Genomic DNA, 9,351 nt, shown 5'->3' on the forward strand with positions numbered 1-9,351 from the left:
TTCCCGGCGGCTGCTGCTGCCGTGGCCGGCGGCAGGCGCCGCCGTGCCCGGCGGCCGGCTCCGCCGTGGCCGGTGTTGACACCGTGCCTCGCTCCGAGGGCCTTTTTGGGAGTTCCGGACCTCCGAAAAATATTCCGGGACCTGTTCCGCGATCCTCGCGATATTCCGGACGTTTTAAGTACCATATTGACATATTTTCGGTGAACTCCCGAAATAGCCTATGGTCCGGCCGGACTGTTTGCAGTCCGGAAAAACAGGCTTTCTGAGCCTCAAAATTTGGGTATTCACAGAAGGCACAAAATCAAAAATTTGAGTAAGGTAAGTGTGTTTATGAACACTAACCTTAAAAATAAGCTTTAGCAAGCTTAAATTAAAACTTTCTAAGCTCTCACTTTGCCTTTACTCCATGGTAGAGGTTTCTCCAACCTTTGGCTCAAGTAGAGAATCTCCAAATTTCTTGAAATAATTCACCAAAAATCACTTCCCAAGCTTTAATCTCTAGGATTAATAACTTAAATCAAGTTGGTTGGGGTGAATTTGATGTGTTTAGTAAGGAAGAATTGAAGAAAATGAAGAAGAAGAAGAAGAAGGAGGAGGAGGAGGAGGAGGAGACGTGTAAGGGAAAAGAAGAAGAAAGAAAAATGGTTGCCCAATAATTGATGGTTGACTTATATAAAGCAACAAGGGTATTTTAGTCTTTTCCCCTAATTGGATGGCTAGGATTAAATCAAGTAATCTCATCTAATGGCTACAAATAATCTCCAAATAAATTCCTTCAAAATATTATTTATCTCCATAAAATTCTCAAATTTAATCCTTAAAAATAATTCCTCAAATTTCCTTACTTAATATAACACCATAATTCACTATTCACTAATTATCTAAATTCTCCAAAAAATTCATTACTTATTTTCTACCCATAAAAACATGTATGCATATTCCAAAAATATTAAATAAAATATGAAACATAGATAGTAATTTTTCTGGACCAAAATAATACTGACTCCCGGACCGGTGGTACTATTCACAGACCGGTAAAACTATTATTTTAGACACAGAAAAATTAGGGCGTTACACCCCGACCTACGAGGAAATGTGTGCTGTGATGGGTCATCACCCTGAACAAAATGAAACTCCAGCTTTGACCCCAGGCCCTAGACATGATCTAGCCGAGGTTGCGGCCCTATGCCCGATTTACCTTCCTGACGGCATAGACCCGTATCAAGGCCTTCCCTTAGAGCCTTTTCTGAGTAGGGTTCTGTCCATGGATGCAGACCCCTCTTGGGTTCGAGCTTGCTGTTTCCTGTTGATGAATATGTATGCCATGAAGAATCGCCAACCTGGAATTGGAGATTTTCAACTGCTGACCGTTCTTCGTGACATGCAAGTGTATCGTCGCACTGTCTTTATGATGATCATGGGAGAGACAATGTGCTGGGTCAGGGATATTGCCCTTCATGTCAACAACTTCAATGTTCACCATCGAGGGTGCCCAATGTTGTTGCAAGCCTAGGCTCTAGACAAGTTAAGCCTAATTCCTCCAGTCCCGGCTCGTTTGATTCCAACCTATGGCCCTGCCAATTTTCGGCCTCGGCCCTGAGGATAATTTGATTTTGGGGATAATCCTGTGATTCGGTGGACTTGTCCTTGGTGGAGGATTAGATTGGTCACTGCTGGGAGCATGAACCTCAATTATGTGTTATACGCTAGTCTTGACCATTCCATGGCCTATTTCCCAGACAGGATCAACCGTCAGTACGGTATGATACAGCGCGTTCCCAGCATCCATGATTTCGAAAGTGGTCTTATGACGCAGAGTCTGTTGACCAATTTGGCTGACCTTTGGCGAAACCGAAACACTTGGTACCTGGGTCAGGGGGTGATGCAGGACACTGTAACACCCGAGTACGTCGACTGGTTTTACACCCAGTGATGATACTAGGTTTTGAAAGGATTGGCGCCTTATGAGTCACCCATTGGAATAAATGCCGTTGCTACTTTTTCTTTTCTGTTTCTTGTATTCCAGGGCCATGAGCTCCTAATTAATGTATCCCCTCTTTTCCGAAGACTGACTCTGACAACTTTGTCTCTATTATTTCCTCCGTTCTGCACATAGAGGTAACACAAGGCAACAGATCTTTTCTTTCGAAATGATTTGCTGAGTTAGCACTTGGGCCTCCTGCACTTGGATTAAGTAATGAAAGCCATGTAAAAGTGAACTTTTTGACTAAAGACGGAAACTGATAGCTGGAATTAAAAAGATGGGGTGATCATTTTATCACCTGCAATAATCAAACAAGAATAACATATGCAACTCCTTTATGTATGCATGAACCTACTGAGTGCTAAGGTTTTATCCATGGTTTTTTATCAATCTTTCCAAGGAAATCACTGAGAAAATGACATTTGTTCTCCTGATTAATGTTTAAAAGAATTCATTACTCAAGCAGGACCAATAGCCAAGACATTTTCAAAATAGATGAGTAAGTCTTGATCAAATAAGCAGAGAGGAAGGTCTTGCATTCCTTAATCATATCCCCGAAACAAAAGGAAGAGAAATTTGAAATTCCAACTCTTTATTAATCCCACTTCTTTCAACATTATACAGAAGTAAAGGAAAACTATTTTAATACAATGGGCATTCATTCTAACTACTCATTTGCCTATTCTCCTTCTAGTCAAGTTGATGACATTGAGCAACCAATCACAAATCTGTCACGAACGCATGGCATAGATTTCGCATTTAAACTAAGCACCACGCGTTAATCCCGAAAGTAGTTATTATTATTATTATTATTATTATTATTATTATTATTATTATTATTATTATTATTATTATTATTATGCTCTAACTTTTGCCTAGGCCGCCCTTTTGGGTTTGCAACCTAGCCCTTTTTTTTTTTTAATCGAAATCATCATTTCAGACATAGAACCTTTTCATTTGGTCCTGATTGACAATCTGATTGATAGGCTTCCCTTCCATGGTGATTAATTCAGCAGCACCTTTAGCTAATAGCTTCTGAATTCTGAACGGTCCATGCCAGTTGGGTCTGAATTTCCCTCCAGGATGATTCTGGGATTGATGGTCCAACAACCTGATCAATACTAAATCCCCATTTTTCAAAGCCCTTGGGTGTACCCGTTTGTTGTAGAAACGAGCAATCCTTCTCTTTCTCATCTGATCCTGGAATCGGGCGTTCAATCTTCTTCCATCTAAAAGCGCTACATCCTCATACCTTTTCTTGACCCATTCTTCTTCGGTCAGACCAGCTTCCACAAGAACCCTGAGAGACTTCTTTTCAAGCTCTATAGGTAACACTGCCTCCATCCCATATACAAGTTCAAAAGGAGAAGCTCCATTCACTGACTTGAATGTAGTGCGATGCCCCCAGAGCGCGAAAGGAAGTTTCTCAGCCCAGCTTCTATACCTTTCTGACGCGGAACCCAATGAAAATAAATTTCATGAACTCTATGACAAGTTTTGGAAGAGATCAAAGATCTAGAATAAACTCCCCTCTATGGCACCCAAAGCTTAAAGAAGCAAGAACACCAATAATAGAGTAAAAGAATAAGATAAACGCCACAAAGAATTGATAAGTTTACCTTGATTCTTGATGCAATTAGAAGAATGCAATCTCACACTCTCTAAAAACATGAACACGCCTAAGCATGAAGAAGTAGTCTTTAATTCATTGAATAATTGTTCAATAATTACAAAATAACAAGCTATTTATACTAATCTAAGAGGTCCAGATCCCTAGAGGATTTAGAGTTAGCTAAGGAGTAGGATTTAGCAAATCTAAACCAACTAAGGAGTTGACTAACAAAATCATAACAACTTAAGGATTTGGAGATCTAATCCAAATCCATTAAAGATTAACTAAATCTAAACAAACCAAGGCTAAAATAATCATGGGAGGTCGAATTATAGGAGGCCCAACCCATTTACAAAGCAAAGAACTCAAAATAACTAACTATGTTAATGAGAGGCAGGCTAGTGCACGGTCTAGGGCGTGCCAAGGCGCACGGGCGTGCGCACATGGTGTGACTTCCTTCGCGAGAGGCAGAGAAGTGCACGGCCTGGGGCGTGTCAGCTTGCACGGGCGTGCGCGCATGGAAGAGTTTCCTTCGCGAGAGTCAGTAAGGTGCACGGCTTGGGGCGTGCTGAATGGCACGGGCGTGCTCCGAGTCATGTGTTGTTCCTTGAAAGGCAGTAGCTTGCACGGCCTGGGGTGTGCCACCTTGCACGGGCGTGCTATCCAAACATGGTTCCCACTCAACTTGTGCTTCTATTAATGTGAGAAACTTAGGTGTTCCTCCAAGTTCTTCATAGCACTTGTTGAAAGCAAGGTCATGGAGCTCTTGTGTGATTTGTTCTTGAATGTATAAGGACATGGTTGCTCCATACTTCTTTGCACGGCTCCTTGTAATTGGTCCACTAGGAAGTGCTAATGGATTGCCATTGTTGTGGTCCTTGTTCCCTTGAGCTTCATAGGTGGTTGGCAGTAGTGGATCCGTATCATCCCCCCCTTCTTTAAAAAGATTTGTCCTCAAATCTGCATCCATGTCAAAGGGAGACAAATCACTAATATTAAAAGTTGCAGAAACACCATACTCACCTGGTAAGTCTATTTTGTAGGCATTGTCATTGATGCGCTCTAAGACTTGGAATGGACCATCTCCACGTGCATCTAGCTTATTCTTCCTTTGGTTGGGAAATCTTTCCTTGCGAAAGTGTACCCAAACCCAATCACCTGGCATAAGCACTAACTTCTTTCTGCCCTTGTTGGCTTGATTAGCATATTGCTTGTTCCTCTTTTCTATGTTGGCTCTAGCCTTCTCATGTAAAGACTTCACCAATTCTGCCTTTTTCTCACCATCTAGATTAGAAAGTTCATTTAAAGGTAAAGGAACAAGATCTAATACAGTTAGAGGATTAAAGCCATAAACAAGTTCAAATGGGCTATAACCTGAAGTAGAATGTATGCTACGATTATATGCAAACTCAATGAATGGCAAACAATCTTCCCAAGTTTTCAAGTTCTTACCCACAATGGCACGAAGTAATGTCCCTAAAGTTCTATTCACAACTTCAGTTTGTCCATCTGTTTGTGGATGACAAGTCGTAGAGTAAAGCAATTTAGTTCCAAGCTTACTCCACAAAACTCTCCAAAAGTGTGAAAGGAACTTTGCATCCCTATCAGAAACTATAGTTCTTGGTACCCCATGCAATCTTACCACTTCTTTAAAGAATAATTCAGCAATATTGTTGGCATCATCAGTTTTATGACAAGGAATAAAATGAGCCATCTTGCTAAATCTATCAACAACAACAAATATGCTATCTCTACCACGTTTAGTCCTAGGTAATCCAAGTACAAAGTCCATAGATATATCAATCCAAGGAGAACTAGGAACAGGTAAAGGCATGTATAATCCATGAGGCATAGACTTAGATTTGGCCTGTTTACATGCAATACAAGAGTTACAAACTCTTTCTACATCTTTAATCATATGAGGCCAATAAAAGTGTTCATTCAACATATCATAAGTCTTATGTACCCCAAAGTGTCCCATCAATCCCCCACTATGAGATTCAATCACAAGAAATTCACGCATAGAACATTTAGGCACACAAAGTTTGTTGTTCTTAAACAAATATCCATCATGTCTATAGAACTTATCAAATGCTCCATGCTCACAAGCTACATATATGTTGCCAAAGTCTGAATCTTTCACATATAAGTCCTTAACATACTCAAATCCAAGCAATTTAGAACTAAGAGCAGTAATTAGAGTATATCTTCTTGATAATGCATCAGCAACAACATTGTCTTTTCCATGCTTGTATTTAATCACATATGGAAATTGTTCAATAAATTCAACCCACTTACCATGTCTTTTATTGAGCTTACCTTGACCCTTCAAGTGTTTTAGGGCCTCATGGTCAGTATGGATGACAAACTCTTTAGGTAATAAGTAGTGTTGCCAATTATGTAAAGTTCTTACCAAGGCATAAAGCTCTTTGTCATAGGTTGAATAATTGAGTTGTGCTCCATTCAACTTCTCACTAAAGTAGGCAATTGGCTTCTTTTCTTGCATTAGGACAGCCCCAATTCCCACTCCAGAAGCATCACACTCAATCTCAAAAGTATTATCAAAATTAGGCAAAGAAAGTATAGGTGCAGAAGTTAACTTCCCTTTTAGTGTTTCGAATGCCCTTTGTTGTTCTTCTCCCCACTTAAACCCAACTTCCTTTTTGATTATTTCTGTTAGTGGTGCTGCAATTGAAGAGAAATCTTTAACAAACCTTCTATAGAAGCTTGCCAACCCATGAAAACTCCTAACTTCAGAAACTGATTTGGGAGTTGGCCACTCTTTGATAGCTTTCACTTTCTCCTCATCTACTTCAATACCCTGTGCACTCACAATAAAACCAAGAAATACAAGTCTATCTATACAAAATGTGCATTTGTTAAGTTTAGCATACAACTTTTCTGTCCTCAAAGTTTGTAACACTATCCTAACATGCTCAATATGATCATTAAGAGACTTGCTATAGATGAGTATATCATCAAAGTATACAACCACAAACTCTCCTAAGAAGGCACGCAATACATGGTTCATAAGCCTCATAAAAGTGCTAGGTGCATTAGATAGTCCAAAAGGCATAACTAACCATTCATACAAACCATACTTAGTTTTAAAAGCAGTTTTCCATTCATCACCTGGTTGCATTCTAATTTGATGGTAACCACTCATTAAATCAATTTTAGTAAAGTAAGTTGCCCCATGCAATTCATCTAACATATCATCAAGTCTAGGGATAGGGTGTCTATACTTCACTGTAATTTTGTTGACCGCTCTACAATCAACACACATGCGCCATGTTCCATCCTTTTTAGGTACTAGAAGCACGGGAACGGCACACGGGCTCATGCTTTCTCTCACCAAACCTTTCTCCATAAGTTCATCAACTTGCCTTTGCAACTCCTTTGTCTCCATTGGATTGCTTCTATAGGCAGGCCTATTTGGAATGGTGGATCCAGGAATAAAGTCAATTTGATGTTCTATTCCCCTTAAAGGTGGTAAACCACTAGGTAGTTCACTAGGAAAGACATCATCAAATTCCTGCAACATAGAAACAAACATAGAAGGCAAACTATCAAGGTTAGCATTAGTTTCAGCAAATAAAATTTCCTTGTACCTAAGAAGCAATATGGGCTTCTCCAAGGCAATGGCACACTTAACCTCTCTAGCTCTTGCATAAAAAGTCTGTTTCTTTTTCTCCCCTCTTTCTTTTTCACTCACAATTGGGCCATTAATTTGTTTTGTTATTTTTGTGGCCTCTTTTCCCTCACTCTTACTCTTTTCTCTCTTTTGTTCTTTTGAAACCTCACTCTCATGTTTTCTCAAGGCTGAAACCTCTCTCTCTCTCTCAACTATCTTTCTTTGGTCTTCATAAACCTCTTGAGGTGATAAAGGTACAAGAACCACCTTTTTTCCCTTATGAATCAAAGAGTATCGATTGTGGAATCCATCATGAAGTGCTCTTCTATCATATTGCCATGGTCTTCCCAACAATAGATGTCCAGCTTGCATAGGTACTATATCACATAAAATTTCATCCTCATACCATCCAATAGAAAATGGCACAAGTACCTGTTTAGTCACTTTCACTTCCCCACAATCATTCAACCATTGCAACCTATAAGGCTTAGGATGCTTGAGACAAGTTAAGTTCAGTTTGTTTACCATGTTTACACTAGCAACATTAGTGCAACTACCCCCATCAGTAATAAGAGTACACACTTTCCCACTAATCAAACATCTAGTGTGAAATATATTCTCACGTTGCTCAAGGCTTTCCTCTTTAACTTGCATGTTCAAAGCACGTCTAGCAACCAAAGCTTCTCCATGTTCAGGAAGTATTAAGTTTTCTGAATCATCATCATCATTATCATCAAGTAATTTAGGCATGTCATCATAATCACTACATTCAGATTCAGAACTAACATTCCCATCATCTTTAATAATCATAACCCTTTTATTAGGACATTGAGATGCATAATGCCCTTTCCCCAAACATTTAAAGCATTTAATTTCTCTAGAAGGGGTTGTAGAGTTAGAAGTACCTTTGTTGCTTTTAATTGGAGTTTGGACAGCTTCTTTACCTTTTGAAGTTGAATCTGTCCTTTGAGAGTTAGAACCTCTAAATTCCTTCTTCTCACCTTCCTTAGGCCATTTAGATCCCCATGTGTTGTTGGAATACTTGTTGGTGTTGGATCTTCCCTTTTTTTGTCTTTCAAGTTTCATGGCCATATCTACCATCTCTTCTAAGCTATCATACCTATACATCTCTAAGGCATCAGCAATATCTTTGTTTAAACCTCCAAGGAATCGTGACATGGTGATTTGCTCTTCTTCCTCAATCTTGGCTCTAGCCATGCAAATCTCCATCTCCTTGTAGTATTCTTCCACACTCCTTCCTCCTTGCACCATTCTAGCTAATTTATTGTGTAAATCCCTAAAGTAGTGAGTAGGGACAAACTTTTGGTGCATCAATTCTTTCATGATTTCCCATGGTGGTACAGGTCGCAATCCCTTTCTTCTTCTTTTCAATAGCAATTGTTCCCACCAAAACATGGCATAGCCTTTGAATTCAACAGCAGCAAGATGGGATTTCTTTTCTTGAGAATAGTTATGGCATTCAAAGATTTGTTCTACCTTTCTCTCCCATTCAAGGAATTCTTCAGCATTGTTGTTACCTTTGAATTCTGGAATTCTCATCTTGATTGATCCCAAGTCCCCATCAATTTTGTTAAAATTAGTACCTTCAGTTTCTTCATCATCATGGGGTTGAAATCTAGCTTGTTGTCGAGCTCTTGCTGCATTGGAACTTTGTGAAGCCCTTATCTCTTGCAATTCCTCCTTCATGTCTTGGAAAAGGTTATTGAAGGTTCTAAACTGTCCTTGAATTGCTTCCATGAAAACTTTCATTTGAGGATCATTAATTGGACTTCCATCTCCAGATTTTCCTGAACTCATGGTTAGTATTCAAAGAGAAAACACAAAAGAATTTGGTAAATCACTCCCTCACGTGTTTACACTCTCTTTAATCACTCCTTGCAATTCTTCCAATTGAACTTCAGAATCTTAGTTCAACCAATCAACCCAAATGCACGTTTAGAATCAAGGAATAAAACTTAACAATGAAAAGCAAGCACAAATACTAGATAGAAGACTCAAAACGATATGGACAGTAGCACAAGAACATAAACAATGCACTACTTTAATTAATTAGAGTGTAGTAAACAAGCAAACACACCCTAACAAAGTAATAGAAGCAAT

At 39.3% G+C, this 9,351-nt stretch overlaps 1 pseudogene; it reads right to left on the reverse strand.

Moving 5' to 3' along the window:
* The window catches only part of LOC149493250 (uncharacterized), a 24,041-nt pseudogene extending 14,993 nt beyond the window's left edge, over positions 1-9,048 (reverse strand).
* Between the last annotated feature and the right edge of the window lie 303 nt (positions 9,049-9,351).

This window comes from Jatropha curcas, chromosome 10 (assembly GCF_041381405.1).
Source record: "Jatropha curcas cultivar XTBG-Jc1 chromosome 10, XTBG_Jcur_1.0, whole genome shotgun sequence".
In the NCBI taxonomy this organism is placed as follows: domain Eukaryota; kingdom Viridiplantae; phylum Streptophyta; class Magnoliopsida; order Malpighiales; family Euphorbiaceae; genus Jatropha; species Jatropha curcas.